General features: G+C 33.8%; 1 long non-coding RNA gene across 1 annotated transcript in view; it reads left to right on the top strand.

Moving 5' to 3' along the window:
- The window catches only part of LOC143225788 (uncharacterized), a 95,430-nt gene that overhangs the window by 54,099 nt on the left and 22,525 nt on the right, over positions 1–18,806 (top strand). The window lies entirely within an intron of this gene.

Genomic DNA, 18,806 nt, shown 5'->3' with positions numbered 1-18,806 from the left:
ATCTCTATGATTACTTATAAATATATACATTGGGTCACATTGTTTAGTATACTTGCATTAACACTTAACACATCTCCTCAAAGAAGCTGAAGGACTAACTGGAAGTGTTTCATCAACCTAGGTTATTTAATTTATAACTGATAACAACTAGATGAGGTTATAGTACTAATAACAAGTGTTTATAGAAAGAGTTGAGTAGATTATATTAAAACGACTTTGGATTTGCTAATCAGCAAGTCACGTAATAACCGTTTTATCCATATGAAGTCTCCGTTGAATGTATCAAACTAGATGTTGACATTGTTCGTTGTTACGTAGGAAGTGTGATGATACTAAAAATTGATCTTTTGGAAAAGGTATGTAATAACCCCTTTCGACACAGTATATTCATAGGCTTAGATCATAAAGGTATATTCAGGTAGAAAAAAGATGTATAATGTCCAATACAGAGATATCCCTTGTAATTAATGATAGCGGAGATCAAAGTAAAATGAATCAATTTGAGATGAAGGGACCATCCAGAAAGAGACTTACAGCAAGTCGTATTCAAGCTGTGATAGTCAAAGTGCAACATCATGTAACATATGAGAAACAAAGAAGACAGATATCAGTGGCAAAAGTCATACACGTGCCTAAAACATCAGTGTGAAACATAATCAAGATGTATCTCTGTCGAGAAAAGCGACACAAGTCACTTGTGCATAAGTTGCTTCCACTACGTAACGGTTCTATAACTTCAATAAAAAGGAGAATAAAACGGGTATTTTTGAGCGATCGGACTGTCAAACAGGACGCTGAGGAACCGTCGTCTTCCTACACTAGATCTATTACGAAAAACAGCTAGGAAGGAGTTATGTTTTGCAGACTTGATTTCTCTACGACAGAGCCTTTTGCGATGGAAACTTCTGTAGAGCTGCTGTTCAGAAGCATGATCGTCAGATATAGCATAACCAATGACAACGACATGGGTTAGGGCTACAAAACTTTTTTACTGTAACATACTCAATCTCTGTTTTAGTTTATTTAAATTAAAACTTTTGTCTGTAAGTTTCAGGTTTTATGTAACAAATAATGAAAACTTTATTTAAGAAATTTCAAAGAAATTGCCATACTATTGTGTGAATGTTAGAATAAAACAGATAAATGCATATGCGAATTATTCTGGAATTTTATTAATAATTTCATTATAAGGACAAAATGAAAACGTAAATTAAAATGCTTGTGAGGTTTTAGTTTGTATTATGTATCTAATTCGGTGCCACTCCTTAGCTATTGTCTCAAGTTTAAGCTTGAGGTCTTATAACGTTAAAATTCGGGGTTTGACCCTTGTGAAGGGTATAGTACAAACAACCCATTGCACAGCTTTGCACTCAGTATATGGATAGTGTGTAATAACATCGTACTGATTAAAATGTGAAGCACATGCATATCGATTTTCTTTTCTCTCTGTGTCTCAACAGCTCTATTGATCGACTTACTGCACTCAGTAAAATTACACGTTTCACTTTGTGTATTTCACATTAGACAGTTTTTGTGAATAACAATACGTTTTTTTTTCTACATAGCAAAACTAGCGAGTTCTCAGTTTAATTATTAGTTATTTTGACGTTTTATCTGTTAACTAAAGTACCCTTCCCAAGTGAACGTATTTAATATTTTCAATGTAACTTACTATATTATTTGAAAAAAATATCTGCTTTTTGATACGGGTATATCGATTAGAAGTTACATTTTAGGAAAATAAAAGTCAAATATATATAATAGACATGTTGTTAGTGTAACATAATTAAAATTAGACCTCCGAATTTTAAATAGTAACAAAGTACTAATCGGATTGCTTTTCAGATACCAGCTTAGTGAAATGTTTATTTTAGAATGCATGTTTTAGTCGAATAAAATAGTCAAAATAATAAACGAACAAAAGTTCAACACTTTAATTTTCCTTATTCAATAAACGTAATTAAAACTATTATATCTTATGGTGTAAACAAAGCACGAGTTATTAATTGTTGTGTTAGTGTCACTGACTACAATGTTAACGACATTCTTCTTTAATGGTCCAAAACAGGTTTATAATAGGATAGGTGTGCATCAACATTTATACTACGCTGTCTGTTAAACACGCGACTGCCGACGAGAGTTTTTCTTTGCAACGTAGAGAATAATTGAAATACCATTTTACTCTCTTCTTACTGAAAACTAATAATCACCCAGTAAATGATTGAAACTGTTGCCAGTCTCACTGTGACATAAGTTTAGTCATGTATGCTGAACAACACACGACGTTTATATGCTTGGTAAAAATACATGAGAACATTATGATATTATAATTTTACTAATAAGTTTATTTACTTATTTTTAGTAGATAAATGCAAAAATTTCCAGATATATATAAACTCTTATTTCTATTTGTAACACTATTAAGTAGTGCTTGATTTATTTAACTTTTTTCTAGTTTTGTGATTTAGAAGAATCTTACGATTTCAAATCTTTGAAACGACTTTTGCAAAACCGAAGTAGGATATTTTGTGTGCTGGACAAGCTTTGCAATATTTTATGTTTTCACCAAGACATTATATAATTTTCTGTTCAACTCGATAACTATCCTTCAAATAATGTCTTGACGACTAGTAAATCGTTACGCTGAACAGGTAACGTTTTGTCATATTGAACTGGTTAATCGTTTCGCTAAACAAACGTATTTCAGATTTTGGTGAGATTCAATATTTGTCATTCCTTTCAAAAAGTTCAGTAGAAATCAAACATCAATTAACAGATGTTTATTAAATGTTAAACATACATAGTGAGTTTCCTAACCCTTATGTTTCTTTTAAAAAAATTATACATTCATGGTACAAAAAACAATATTTTAAAAACGTATCTAAATATGTATTTTTTAGCTTAACCTCACCTAGCGTTTACCATAAAACAAAGACAATCCAATTGAAGCAACTTTCTTAATTAAAACATCGTTAGAAAAGAGTGTTTCATGCCATACTGCTTTCAGTCAAAATGCACGTACAAACAAACCTTCCCAAGGCGTATACCGCAAATGACGAACGTGTGACAACAACATTAACCAGGGCGTTTACAGTAGTTGCTGAACATGACACGAGACAGTACGTTGGGCCTTCTTGTGCGTGTGACAGCGGCTATTGTGATTCGCTAGATATTCATCCGGAAGATTTTCGTTCTCGTACAACATATTTTGGGTGTCTTAAAGAAAACAATGAGGTATTACGTGCTCGGAATTTTAGCTTTCTGTATATTGGGATCAATACCGAAAAACTGTGACTTTATTTTTCAATGAAAATAGCAAGCTGTTGTGGATTAAGTTTTAATATTTTAATGTAGCGGTTTGCTGGAGAGAATCACGTTGTGATCTGGTCACACCTAAGGATTTCCTGACAGTGTAAATTTGAAGAGACGTGCTGAGCATGTGGAGTCTCGAATTTTCTTAAGGAGTTTGGCAGCAGTAGTGCATTTTATATCCCACGTTATAGCTTGTACCCTGGGATATTTTCACGTAGTGCAGCGTTTTATGTTTATTATTTTTTAAATTATTATTTTCGGCTTGTTTTAGGTTATAACGAACTAATATAATTAATCAGAGGTTTGGATTTGCTGTTTTAAACGCAGTCTTTTCTTTTTAATTTTGCCCAATTAGCCCCCAAGTGGCTCAGCGGTATCTCTGCGGACTTACAACGCTAAAAACCAGGTTTCGATACCCTCGGTGGGCATAGCACAGATAGCCCATTATGTAGCTTTGTGCTTAATTCAAAACAACAAATTGCCCACTTAACTTTATTAGTATTAATTTTCTCTAATACGTATATACAGGATGTCTCAAAAATATGTATACACACTTTGAATGGTTATAAATACAATGTTTATTAAGATATATTTAGGTTTTATAAAAGTCCAGAGGTGTGAGGTCTGGTAAATGTGGGGGACATTCAGTGCTACCTTTTCGCCCAATCCATCTGTTCAGCACATTTTCGTCAAGATAGGCCCTCACATTACGATGGTTGTGGAGATGTGCTCCATCTTGCTGGAAATAAAACTCCTCACCTCCAAATTGCTCTCGAATGCGTGACACGACAGATTCTTGCAACAAGTTCAGATAAACGAGACCAGTGACTGTGTTTTCGAAAAAGAATGGCCTAATTACGCCCAACGTTGATAATCCACACCACACTGTAACCCCTGACTAGTTTACGTAGTGTTCAATCGTAACATGCAGGTTCTGAGGTGCCCACTGGGTGCAATTGTGGCGATTAACTGAGCCATTTAACTGAAATGTGGCCTCATCGCTACAGACAATCTTGTATGGAAATTGTGCATCCTCTACAGCTTTTGTCAGGCACCACTCACAAAATTCAACTATTTTGTCAGGATCAGCTTCACTGAAGGCATGGACTAATGCAGGAATAAAACTTTTACAATGGACACGCTTCAACATGCGAAGGACGCTCGATTTTGAGATTCCTGTCTCACGAGCTGTTTGCCGAACAGATTTTCTTGGAGATCGGTGGAGACCCTCCAACGGCTCTGATTTCGTGTGGGACTGGTGGATGATTGCGGTCTTCCAGAACTCCCTTTATGGACGTCTTGAACAGCTTCATTTGTTTCAAACTTATCTCTGATGGGAGTAATTGTGAGTCACGTTGATGGATCTCTTTGAAACTCCCTTCTAAACAGTCTTTGCACTTCAACTACGTTTCTCACACTTCCAGTGGCACTTTAAAATAAGTTTCCTTTTCTTAAAGCTTAGTATTTCTTCTGCCATTACTTCAAATCAGCTGCACCTGTAAAAAAGAAAGTTTAAGTGAGTTACAATCAATCAAAGTGTGTATACATTTTTGGAACACCCTGTATATATATATTATAACCATAAATTTTTATTAAAATTAAACAAAATACGCTGCATTTTTTAAAAAGATCCCATGGTAGAAGCTGAAACGTGGGATTATAAAATATATCCCCCCCACATATACATATAAACAGAGCTTGAGTTAGTTAGTGTACTGAAGCATTTTCGATCAGTTACTGACTTATCGTGTAAGTGTGTCAGTTTTGAGTATTTTGCTGTAGATACAAGAGAAAATTTGATAAGTTAGTGATTTTAGTTTTATCTGTAAGTTGAAAATGCCTAAACTTACACCTTCACAGACCCAGCATGGCCAGGTGGTTAAGGATGGTCACGGGTTCGAATCCTCTTTACACCGAACATACTCGCCCTCTCAGCCGTGGGAACTTATGTCATGGTCAATCTCACTATTCGTTGGTAAAAGAAAAGCCCAAGAGTTGGCGGTGGGTGGTGATGACTAGCTGTGTTCCCTCTAGTCTTATACTGCAAAATTAGGGACGGCTAGCGCAGATAGCTCTTCTGTAGCTTTGTGCGAAATTCAAAAACAAACAAACAATACCCCTACACATATACTGAACTGGTGGGGGAAGTTCCCCGACCACCTCTCACGTAGGTGTTCCTCCCCAAAAACATAAAGTTGAAAACAGGCTCTTTATTCATAAAATTTTGATAACAAGTTTAGAGAAGAAACTCATATCACTGAAGTAAAAATGAAATCCTTTTACTTCTATTACAAGTTCTACAACCTCACTGATCGATAGGCTTAAATCACAAATAAAACTAAATTGTCACTCGTTAAATTTACTCTTGTACCTATGGTACAAAACCAGAACTGGCTAACCAACCTGCTAATCGAGAATCCGATCAACAGTATAACACTGTACCAAAGAAACAAACTGTCTGACTAAATCTATTGTTTTATATTATTATTGCTATGCACTTTCCAAACTTTCTAGGAAAATATGAGACGCCAAAGGGCTCATCATGTCTCGTCTATCTACATACACACATACATATCTACATACTTTTGGGCAGTACACGTAAATCAATGTAGTGCGAAACTCCTTGCAGCAAATAATGCGAAACTCAAATGTCTGAATTAAAATATTAAAACATAGATTATGAAAATACTATTAATTTTGATAACATAGCATACTCTTAATGTAGCTCTCATTAAACGTAGTAATCGCTAACAATAAAGCATGGCTCAGTCAATCGTTTGACATGTTAAGATCATAATTGAAGAGTTTTATTCAGCTATTTAACTCAGTAATGTCACTTACTTAATCAGATTATCAGGTAAAAATAAATGTTGTTAAATATATATATTTTAGAATTCGTTGTACACTCAACCAGAAAAATCTGATTTGAAGTGTTCACGTTCTTTTATGAATCTGTATTTTTAATTATATTTTAATGTTGAACAACAATTTAAGTTGAGCATAGGTTTCTTATATCGCTCTGCCACACAGATTTTCACAAAGGCTTTTACGCCATCTGCAGGAGAATGATTGAACCTTCCTTCTTTACGCACAGATAAAACAATCAGCGGATGAAAAAGTAAAAACGCATGTTCGTTAATGGTTCGTTTTCGACAAAGAACATGTATTATATGAGCATGCGTCACATTTATACACTCTTTCTTAGTACAGTTATTTTCCTCTAATCATGTTTTACCTACTAATATGTCACCCGCTGGTACAGCAGTAAATCTACGGATTTATAAAGCTAAAATCAGAGGTTCGATTCCCCTTGGTAGACTCAGCAGATAGCCCGATGTGGCTTTGCCATAAGAAACACAAACAAACACAAACACACCCTACTAATATACATCTATGTCAGGACAAAACTGGGGACAAACAAAGATTTCAAACAGGACCAAATGCTCACCGTCTAAGTCCTGTTCTTCTTGTCAAAACATTTCTTTCTTTTCCAATCCTTTCATAAATAATACCAGAAAGTGACACTAGATATTATGATTGCATAATATATATAGTTCCATGGTTGGTTTTCATATTTCAAATAATGTTTCATAACATTAAAAAGTGAATGTAATTCTAGGAAAAGAATTGAATATATTCTTCTCCTGATGCTTTCACTGTGTTTTCATTCAAGTATAATATAAAAACACTTTACCTTCTCGTTTTATGAAACAAAATATATGTGATCACTTTAGTAAGAATAATTCTGAAATATGACAGTAAGAGGTATATTAGTAAGGCTACTAGTGTTTTTTGTTATTATTTGGGATTCTCAAATGTTTGGTATAATAAAACGTAACACACTCTGATGTGTGTAAGCTTTACTCTGGTCTTCGAAGTTAATTTCATGGCAGCCATTTCTTGGAAGTTTCCAACGCTACCTTTGCAACAGTGTTAAGAAACACAAAGTAAGACGACACTAGCCGAGAGACTATAATGTTGTTTTTATAGTTTCATGTCAATTTTCGAATTTCAAAGTGATGTCCTATCCCCCCAAAGAAAAAAAATCACTATTTTTTTCAAATTTTTATTTTATGACCCTGATTCAAGTATGCCAAGCTATTTTATGTTCTGGTCTGTCTAGACTACAGATCACTAAATCTTCCGGAAATGTAAGTACCAAATTAGATAAAATAAAAGTTTACGTTTATTGTTGTCGGGTGCCCGTTAGATTCAAGTTAACTGTTTTGGTCATGTTAATTTTATTTTCGATTGAATGTGTGTTTTAATAATATTATGGATAACTCGAAATAGCTTATAGTTTTGATGTTTCATAACTATTATCTCTGTTTTTCTTCAGTGCTTAGTAACTAAAGACATTATTCTTACTTTGATAACATCTGGATAAACCGGTTCTGCCATGTTATTTGACTAATAAATAAAACATATTTTAAATGCCGACCATAAGTGAAGATCTTCAGTGTTTTGACATTACTAAATATATTAGGTTTGAAGTCAAGAGGTTGAAGTTTGTCGTTTCTAGTTGTAACATATATGTGCATACATATGTACTTCAAATAAAAGGTTGAACGTCATTTTCTTCATTGTTTGAAATCATACACTTCAAAAATAAATATGTAGTCTAATCTACCATTTGACTCACTCCTTGTCACTGATGTTTTCGGTTTTCAGGAATTCCACTGTACCATATGACAAAAATGACAATTAAAAGCATTCTACAAATAAAATGCAGTCCAAACCTACAAGAAGCATAGTCATGTTTTTCTTTTTCGATTTGCTCTTCTTCAGGGTTACAGACGAGGGACTGAATTTCCTAAAACTGATATAATCCGATGGCAAGTGATGAACTAGAAAATGAATTGGAATTCGATTTTTTTAAGTGTAGAATAAAGATTATCTGCTGAACGGTTTAGAACAGATTATTAATATTAGTGCTTCTCTGCAAATCCTACACAAACATAGATTCATTGTGGTGAGAAAGAAGCAACTCAGAAAACAAAACATATACAATAAAGTTTTTAAACTTAGGTATTGTGTCGCCCTCTCCCCAAATGCACAGCCTTATGTCTCCGGAATTACAGTGTTAGAAACCGAGTTTTGATGCCTCAGATGTGGCAGACAGAGTACAGATAATTCATTGTGTAGGTTTTTTTTTGTTATTATTTAACTTGCTAATACTAGGAATATACACTGCTGGCCAAAATGTTAAGGCCAAAAAACATAAAGAAAAAATATGCATTTTGCATTGTTAGACTCAACCACTTATTTCAGTAGAGCTTCGAAAGATGAAAATAAGAAAAGGAAAAATGAAAAACTATTTTTAGCATTTAATAAGGAAAATGTGAACACTATGAAATTAGCCTAAATACTAGGTGATAAAAAGTTTTATTTTGTGAAGTTGAAGCGATAATTGCACAATTTGTTCATATGAAACCGGAAATTGATGTAGTAAAAATAAAAAATACTACTTACTGCAATATTTATTTGTTTGTTTATTTTTGAATTTCGCGCAAAGCTACACGAGGGCTATCTGTTGTACCGTCCCTGATTTAGCAGTGTAAGGCTAGAGGGAAGGCACCTAGCCATCACCACCCACCGCCAACTCTTGGGTCACTTTGTTACCAACGAATAATGGGATTGACCGTTACATCATAACGCCCCATGGCTGAAAAGGCGAGAATGTTTGGTACGAGAGGGAGGTGAACCCGCGATCCTCAGATTACGAATCGCACGCCTCAACCAACTTGGCCATGTCATGCCATATATTTGATATAAAGATTGCAATTTGTAAATAATTATGCGTTGATTATGTAGAAATAAATTGCCAAATAAAAAGACAATAAAATAGTTACATAAATCTGTGAAGTTTGAAAATGACTAAAAACTTAGTATAAAGATAAATATACAGCTATTTGTGAACGATTTGCATCAATGCTATATTATACTCATTTCAGAAAATTTTTAAACTGTGCAAAAGACTCAGTTGCACTTTCAGATTTACATTTGATTTTATATTGAAATTTCTCAAAGTACCTTCAAAGTCAATTATAATGTTTTGTGTATTATTCTTATTATTTTTAGGTAGCAGCTGTTGTTTTAATTACCCAGAATAAGTTTCTTTTAAATTGTTCAAAACTTAAAACTTCTGTCATTTTTCTCTCGAATAATTTTTATTGTTAACTTGAAATTTCAGTTTAAAGTAATTAGTTTTGTTATTCAAATTATATTATTTTTATTTTTTGACTCTTTCTTCCTGTTACATTCGCGTTTTATTTCCCAATGTCGAATTAAAATTCTTGTTTTACATTTTCTTCTGTATTAATTTTACAAATATTTTATTGTGGTTAACGATAAAAGTAATTTTTCGCAAAAAAAAAATGTAACTTTTCGAACTACTTTTGATACGCCCCTTCTTATATGATTTGAAGTATTTCACTAGTGATGATCGGTTCTCATTTTAGTGTTTTGTGTAATGTAATATAAAATATTTATTCAAAATCATTTAAAGTTTGTTCAACATCCACAACATTTAGTTTTAAGTTTACAAAAATTAACCACATCGAAATAACACTTAATTTTATCCAAGAGTACTTACAGGGTAATTTTCACTCATAATTTCTTGCATATATCCAATGCTTCAAAAACTTGATCTGCCTATTTTACTAGCAATGACTAACAGATTTGTGATTGAAGGATTAGTTCGTTTATAGTTTCCAACGTAATGCATAACACTGTGCTTTTTCTCGCCTTGAGCTGACTTTCTGCTTACGTCGAGTGTTGGTAATGCATCATAATCTTACTTAAACTCATATTCAACCATAAATATTGATTTTCTATATTTTACAACTGTCACAATTAATTCATATGTATCCCTTCTTTTATACTGCACACACTCACATACACAGACGTATGTTTGAAGACTAGCAGCTTCATAAGTTTTAAAAACAATCCCTAGATAGGTTTAATTATTTGCTGGGCATGATACAATGTCACCGAAATATCATGTCAAATGGAATAAACTTGTCCCAAGGGATTTTCTGTAATACCAGAAAATAAACGTTTATTTTTAAATCTTTATTTTATGTGGTTATTTAATTAGGAGTACTGTTTTATCTGTACAACCAATTCTACATGAAAGAGACACACAAGCTCTTTACGTTTTAAAACATGAAAATCCTTTTCTTGAAAAGAACACAATAAAATAATATATTTAAGTAAAATGATGTGTTCTAAGAGATGTTCTCTCAAACTCAGTTGTAGTTTTCCCTGAAATTCGTAATTTTCTGCATAATCGATTAAAATGTTTTCAACATAATATAATGAAAATCATCCAATAATGGCACTGAAATTATAGAAAAATCATGTGAAACTTTTAGGCTATCGTATGGTTTCAGTGTTCACAAATATTAATCAGTGTATATGGAACTCAAACATTCTCAAATCATTTCACACGTATCCACGCCCTAATCATTCTGTACGCACTAAAGCATTTTGTCTGTTGGCCAGTTATATATATATATATACATAGGTTATTTTTAGCATGAAATAATTAAACATAACTATAATAAAGTGCAGCCTTATATATATGCAAAAACGGCTCGTTTGGGTTGAGAAAATATTTTACATAGAAGAGCGAACAACATTTCGACCTTCTTCGGTCATCGTCAGGTTAACCTCAAAATTACAAGAACCGACACACAATTCAAAACAGAAATCCACCGAAAAATCACCCATACTGGACTATACATTCCTTGGGACTCAGCACATGAAACAAAAAAAAAACTCAACATACTAAGAAACCAAATAAACACAGCCATAAAACTATACTCACCAGATAAAAGTAACGATGAATTAGACAAAATAAAACAATACTTCATCAACATCAATAAGTTTCCTCCACAAACCGTAGAAAACATTATACGCACACACCAAGACAGAAAGCAAAATCAACCAACAAAAGTAAATATATCTCACGAATCAAAAAATCACGACACCATATACTGCTGCATACCATATATTCCTGACATTAGCAGACAAATAACCAACATTTGGCAAAAACTAGTAACAAAATATGACATTCCAGTTAATACCAAATTTATTCAAAAACCAGGCACAAAACTGAGGTCTATATTATGTAAAAACTACACTGACAAACACCACACCAGCATTATTTATAAAATACAATGTGATAACTGCCACGACTTCTGTATTGAGAAACAAGTAGAAAATGGAAACCAGATTCAAAGAACATAAAAAGTCACCTTCACACGTTTTCGAACACTGCAAGTCAAATAAACACAACATAACCATAGAAAACACTCAAATACTAAATAAAGAAACAAACATAAACAAACGCAAAATTAAAGAAGCCTTACTTATACAACAACTTAAACCCAAAATAAACCAATGTAAAGGAACGCCTTTATACCTACATTAATATAATAAAATAAAAAAATTATATATTCAAACATCTAACACCGCCCTCTACATTCCGACACTTAGTTACGCAACCCCTTTCAAACATGTGGTCAGCTTCCGGTCAGTTACCTCTTTCTTTGTGAACCTGACGATGACCGAAGAAGGTCGTAACGTTGTTCGCTCCTCTACGTAAAATATTTTCTCAACCCAAACGAGCCGTTTTTGCATATATATTTCTCTACAAGTGGGTTTTATCGACATCACTGATTAAAGTGCAGCCTATTTGACTAATATAGTTCATCATACACATACCTTTACATACACTTTTGTAGGATAACGGATTTATTTGCGCATGTAGAATGAATTCATCATATATTTTTACAGTTGATTGTTTGTGCCCAATAAAAATATAGATGTAGTTAGTCTGCAAAATAATACATAGGAGAAAAGAATCTCTCCTACTTTCCAAAACTTACAGTTATCAAGACAATCACTTTAAAACTAACTGTAATTAAAACGGAATATACAGGCATCATGAAACACTGCCTGCAAACTGATAGTGATTAACCGAGAGAAAATACGGTTAATTAGGATTTTTAGTTTAAGCAGACTTCAGAGTGCATCCCAGTTAACTGAGTTCTTTCAACACTGTCATACAAGAGCCAACAACCAGTATGGGAAAACAAACAAACTTACCTCTGGTAAAAGTAGTAAAATGCAGTTTCAGTAATGCTTATAGTGATAATTGTGAGAAATGAATTACTATCAGAGCGTGATGTGGTCAGATGAGTAGCAATAGCAATTCCCTCTTTTCATCTATTGATGGCACAACAAAAATGTTGACAATATCACAAAATGCACTTAACCCTACTTGTGTTGTTCAACGGTTATTCACCTTAAAATGTGTATTTCATATATGTATTTTCAATATTATCATATAATACGTGTGTGTAATTCAATGACATATTAGTTTACATACAGTAGTCATAAAATTTTAATATCTTCATCTAGAGGCATTCTTAATCTTGTTCACTTAGAATTATTTTTAAACTTTTGTTTATATAGAGTTACAGTCATGTGAAAAAGTTATGACACCCTATGAAACCTGTGTATTTTTGTAACATTTTTGGATATATAGACATTTAATCTCAATTTTAACAATACTGAGATATTATAGGAATATAACTAAACAATTAAAACTGAAGAAAAGACTTTTCAAGATCCTCTGTAAATGTAATTCTACAATAATGCATATTCAAACTGAGGAAAAAGTTAGGACACCCTACCTCCTAATAGCTAGTGTTTCCTCCTTTGGCTGAAATAATTGCAGTGAGACGCTTCTTATAGCCATCTACCAGTCTTTGACATCGGTCTGAAGAAAGTTTGCCCCATTTCTCAATGCAAAATTCTGTCAACTGTGAGATATTTGAGAGGTTTTTTTATGTACAGCCCGTTTCAAGTCACCCCACAACATCTCAATGGGATTACGATATGGGCTTTGACTCGGCCATTCCAGGACTCTCCATTTCTTAGTTTTCAGCCAGTTCTTTGTGGATTTACTGGTATGTTTTGGGTCATTGTCGTGTTGCAGGGTCCAGTTCCGCTTCAGCTTTAATTTTCGTACATATGTTCTCACATGATCCTTAAGCACCCTCTGATACACAGTAGAATTCATGGTGGATTTTATGACTGTGAGCTGTCCAGGTCCTGCTACAGCAAAGCAGCCTCAAACCATGACACTTTTCCTCCATGCTTCACAGTTGTTATGAGGTTTTTTTCCTGGAATGCTGTATTTGGTTTACGCCCAACATGTCCTTTGTTCTGATGTCCAAATAATTTAGTTTTGGACTCATCTGTCCAAAGAACATTATTCCAGAAGATCTGTCTTTGTCTACATTATCTCTGGCAAACTTTAGTCTGGTCTTGATCTTTCTCTTATAGAGCAAAGGTTTCCTCCTTGCACACCTCCCATGCAAGTTAAACTTATTCAGTCTCTTTCTGATTGTAGAGACATGCACTTTTACATAAACAGTAGCCAGAGCCTGCTGTAGGTCCCGTGATGACATGTTAGGTTGTTTGGAGACCTCTTTTAGCATCTTGCGGTCTGCTCTCGAGATGAATTTGCTTAGACGACCAGACCTGGGCATGTTGGGAGTTATTTTGAAAGCCCTCCACTTGTTGATTATTTTCCGGACAGTGGAATGGCTGATTTTCAAAATCTTTTGGGATCTTTTTAAATCTCTTACCAGATTCATAAGTTACTATAATTTTCTTTCTGAAGACCTCAGACAGCTCTTTTGCTCTCACCATGGTGCTTACTCTTGGTTCAACAGTCAGGAGCACACCAAACTAAATGTCTGAGGTTTAAATAGGGCATGCCTCATTCAAAATGCTGAAAACGATCTTCTAATCATGTGCACCTGGTGTGATACACCTGTGCGTGAGTTGAGGTGAAAACAAAGTTGAGTTTCGTATAAATGCAAGGCAGTAAAGCGTTATAAAATAACGGATTGTAATAAAATATTGTATAATTAAATTGTTTCCTTTTTAACTTTTGTTTGTTAATCTAGAAAGATTACCATTTAGTCTGTCCTCAGCAGTCTCTAATATCAAATTTTAAAATCCAATAAAAATGCTTAAAAAATCAAAAACCTGGTCCTCCGTATTCCAGTAGTACCCTATTTTGTCCGTCCACCTGTAAAACATCTACACAATAAGCTTTGTAGATGACACAAGCGACCAAAATAACCTCCTAAGAACGAATCAAAGTTACAATAATGAAACAGTAGCTTAGAAGTTTATATGCACAACAATGTGCATAATCCAAACATCTTCTTAAGAATGAATAATATTAATAAAATACAAAATAAGCCCATTAACACAGAAATAAAATCAGTACAAGTAAAACTAACCCTTCAACAATGAGTAGTAATATTAACTAAATACAAATTAAGTTCTTTAATGCACTATGAATATTACGTATTAAAGGTCCACCCTTTATCACTGAAAAGCAAATTACAAAAAATACAGTATGGAAGTACATGAAACAGCACACACTCTAGGTCCTCTAACTCAGGTCATGGTTTATAAACTGAATTTAGAAATTTAGTGGAAATATTAAAAACAATTCACACATTCAGATAGGTAATTTTTATGTCTTTAGTGGCGAAATCCACGGAATGGCTGATATTGTGAAAAGTTCTTGAAACAGTTGAGCTTTCTTGAGCTTGTTTGAGTGCGGGAAGTTTATATAGCAAAGCCACTGTTTTCCATAGATTCTGGGGTGCGGTTATCAATTCTAGCTGGAGTATTTCATCCACGGAAAATCCAGTCGAGAAACACTCTGGGAGTTCTTGATACGTTTTTCATTAAACAAGATATAGTCTTCTATGAGAAGTCTATGTGTTAGTTAACCAGAAAAATGAACGAGAGTGAATCTTCCTTCAAATCGAGTAAAAGAAAAGATAATGATAAGAGTGAAACATTTGATCTTGCATGTTAAAATTGAGGAGTGAAGAAACCTGGGCGGCATGGACTATAACGGGTTAGAAGTACAGTTACAAATGTAAGTTTGAATACTGAGATAACTTGATCACACCTACTAACTACTGCCCGGGCAAAGCGACATTGGCACATACATATGTGTATACTCGAATGATTGCTCTGTCCATCATTCTTTGTCTGGAGAACATGCTTGATCACTATATTGCTGTTCTTCCTGCTTCATCATTTTTAAACAATTAACTCATTGCAGCTACTTTTATATATGCAGTTGTTAAGTGGAAATATACAGTTGGGAAGCCCCAGACAAAACAACAACAAACATATCACTTCTATATAAAAAAACTTCAACTAGATTATACTATATTTTATTGAATATATTCTGTGCACAGCAGAGAAAAAGTCACCCTCAGTTTTGATAAGAACCCGAGTAATATTATCTTAAACGACTTTGCACAACAAGATGACAGGATCACCATTTCCACCTCTTCCAGATCTTCCTAGTTGTGAATGCTTATCTACAATTTCAAGCTTAACTGATGAAAACCAGTTTACACATATAATCATATGCTTCTCGTTAAATTCCTCCACTCTCAATTATCCTATGACGCTGTTTCAACTCTATTGGTTCATCGTTTCATATTATTAAGAGGAGTGACTCCTTACCAGTTTCCTTAGCTAGAGGAAGCTAGACCACATCTGAGCCGTTCTTCGCTTTAACTACATCATGTTAGCTTTCCACTATTGTAAGGTTGTGAGAGTATAGAGACATTGTCAAATGTGGAGTGAATTCAGTAAGAAGTTCAGTACCGTACAAGCACTTCCTCTTACTTCTCACCATGAGATTCCATTATCTCATTCATATATTCCTCTAGTGACTATGATAAAAGTTAGCACAACGTTTCTGTCCCAAGTGTAAACTTATAGTTCACACTAACGTGTGTTCTAACTTTGACTTGTACCAAAGTAGAAATTCTAAGACGTATCTAGTAACTACTGAGTGCCTATACACTATATTAATCTGCACGAATGAACGCATTACAACACGACCAAATATAACATTAGGACACAAAAATTACTACTGGTACTCATAACCACCTTCAATTGGTTTCAGTACTCTAGACAGTTTCACCAATTCATTAGTATTTCAGGTTGATCCATCTGAAAATATTCTTCATGACATTACCATAAAACCAGCATTAAAACTGTACCGTCCTTCAAAAGTACTGAGTTCACACTTTATTTCTTCTTTTTGTTTGTTTGTTTTTTAATTTCGCACAAAGCTACAAGAGGGCTATCTGTGCTAGCCGTACCTAAATTATCAGTGTAAGACAAGAGGGAAGGCAGTTGATCAACACCACCCACCCCAACTCTTGGGCTACTCTATTACCAACGAATAGTGGGATTAACCATTACATTATAACGCCCCTATAGCTGGAAGGGCAGGCATGTTTGGTGCGACGAGGATTCGAACCCGAGACCCTCAGATTACGAGTCGAACGCCTCAACCCACCTGGCCATGCCGGACCCATTTATCTCTTCAATGATAAAGTTCATTACCTGTTAAATATTTCAGTATTGAAACATAGAATATTCTCACATTGCGTCTTCACATAATGCTTTACGGGTCAGTAATTACAGTTTCACTTCATATAAGTAGTACTTTTAAGATTCTTTTTCTTCATTTCTCTCTTATCTGACATCTTTGTTACCTGTGTAATTATTTGAGTAATGTACGTAACACAACATTTATGAACAACTTTGTGTGATGTCTGTATATTTTTGACACAAATAATAACACTTATGCATAATGCTATATCCATCACAAATCATTGAAGATGTTTAACGTGTTTAGTAGACTACCTTCTGATTTACTTATGGTAACTATTGTAGAATCACGAGTTGCTTCCACGTGCTGTATCTTCATGAATACTATACCACCATCTATGAACTCATTTACTCATCTGTCCTTCATCACCATGAAAACAGAATTCACAGCCAGATATCAGCCAAACTAAGTTTTTCGGCTAAACGTCCGTCAGTCAGGATTCATTTTCGTGTTGTCCGCTTCAGCATATATAAGCACACAGACGCAAACAACACAGGCTAAGTGCAATGTTCAACATTAAAAATATAGTTGCCATCTTGCATGACAATAAACATCAGTTTTTTGTACTATACTAATACTGTACTGTTGATCCATACACTACAGTTTTCTTTAGAAAAATAAAGGCGAAACCTAGTGATCAATGACTTTTTGACCAAGATTCAGTATTGCCTGACCTCTGTTCTCTCACTGTACATGTAGAAATCATGTACAGATCTCATACAATTTACTTCAGTATACACGTATGGAATAGTTAGTGAGTTAATGCCTGCATAGTAACAGAGAAGGTTGCTTATGAATGTACAAACGTGTAAAAGTTGTTATTTTGGTCTGCATATCTCTGTTAACAAAAACACACATACACACCTGATTTGCATAAAAGGATGTGTTTTTAGTATAATATTTTAAAAAACAGATCATTGATTTGTTCAGACAATTTCTGTGTACATGATATAGAGTCGTGCCTTTCACGTATCAGAAATAACAGCACATCAAATTGTTCAACTGTCAAGAAATAGATAAAAGCAAAAATATAGCGCCAGAACAATAGGGTACCCCTAGTATACTGGATCCAGAATCCAGTAGCGTTATTCAACAACAAGTGGAAATTTTTGAGATCATGCGATGAGCACATGACGTAATGTGTGAATTGTTTTAAGAGTTTAGAAAATGATTTGAATGAAACAAAACAGGAGAATAAATATTGAATTGATTGCTGAATTATTGAATTCGTCTTTTACTTTAATTTTGTGAGTATTGAATTTGTGTTTCATTGAAATTCTAGAAACACAAGAAGGGCCTTACTTGAAATAAGAATTAGCAAATAAATACCGTATTGTGTTTGTGTGTTGTTAAACTTACTGCTCATTAAACCTTAGGTTAATCTCTTTACACAAAAGTAAAACTTTAGATGTTGTGGAACTGGCAGTCGAAGAAACAAAACGCTTCCGTGATTATTATGCGGATTGAAGTTTGCATTCTTCTTTTTCAGAATAATTCAAACCCTCTCTCAATAGAAGCCATTGAAACAATACGATATTTAAAAATTTGAACAGTGTTATTATTATCTTGAAAGATCCATTCAATTTGTTGATATAAACACTAGTAGTCGTTAAGTACATACCCGAGCATGTATAATGAATTGGTAACTCCATATTCAATATACATCCAGAATATATAGTATTTTTTTACCCAATGTTCAGCCATACTCTCATACACATTGAAGTTTTTTCTGATATAAAGATTCATCATGCAAATTATTATTATTGAAATAAATCCATGGATGAATTAACAAAATGTTTAGAATATACTCCAAACAGTCTCAGAGTATCAACAGCTTTCTTCAACGTTGTAAGAATGATTTAGGAGGTGAGATCCTTTGTAAAGAACTAGCTTAAAATATTATTTACTTATAACTTAAACAGCCATCACGAGTTTTAGACACACTTCTGTGCTATGTATTACAATT

This window comes from Tachypleus tridentatus, chromosome 9, assembly GCF_004210375.1.
Source record: "Tachypleus tridentatus isolate NWPU-2018 chromosome 9, ASM421037v1, whole genome shotgun sequence".
NCBI lineage: Eukaryota > Metazoa > Arthropoda > Merostomata > Xiphosura > Limulidae > Tachypleus > Tachypleus tridentatus.
This window is presented reverse-complemented; position numbering and strand designations above follow the sequence as displayed.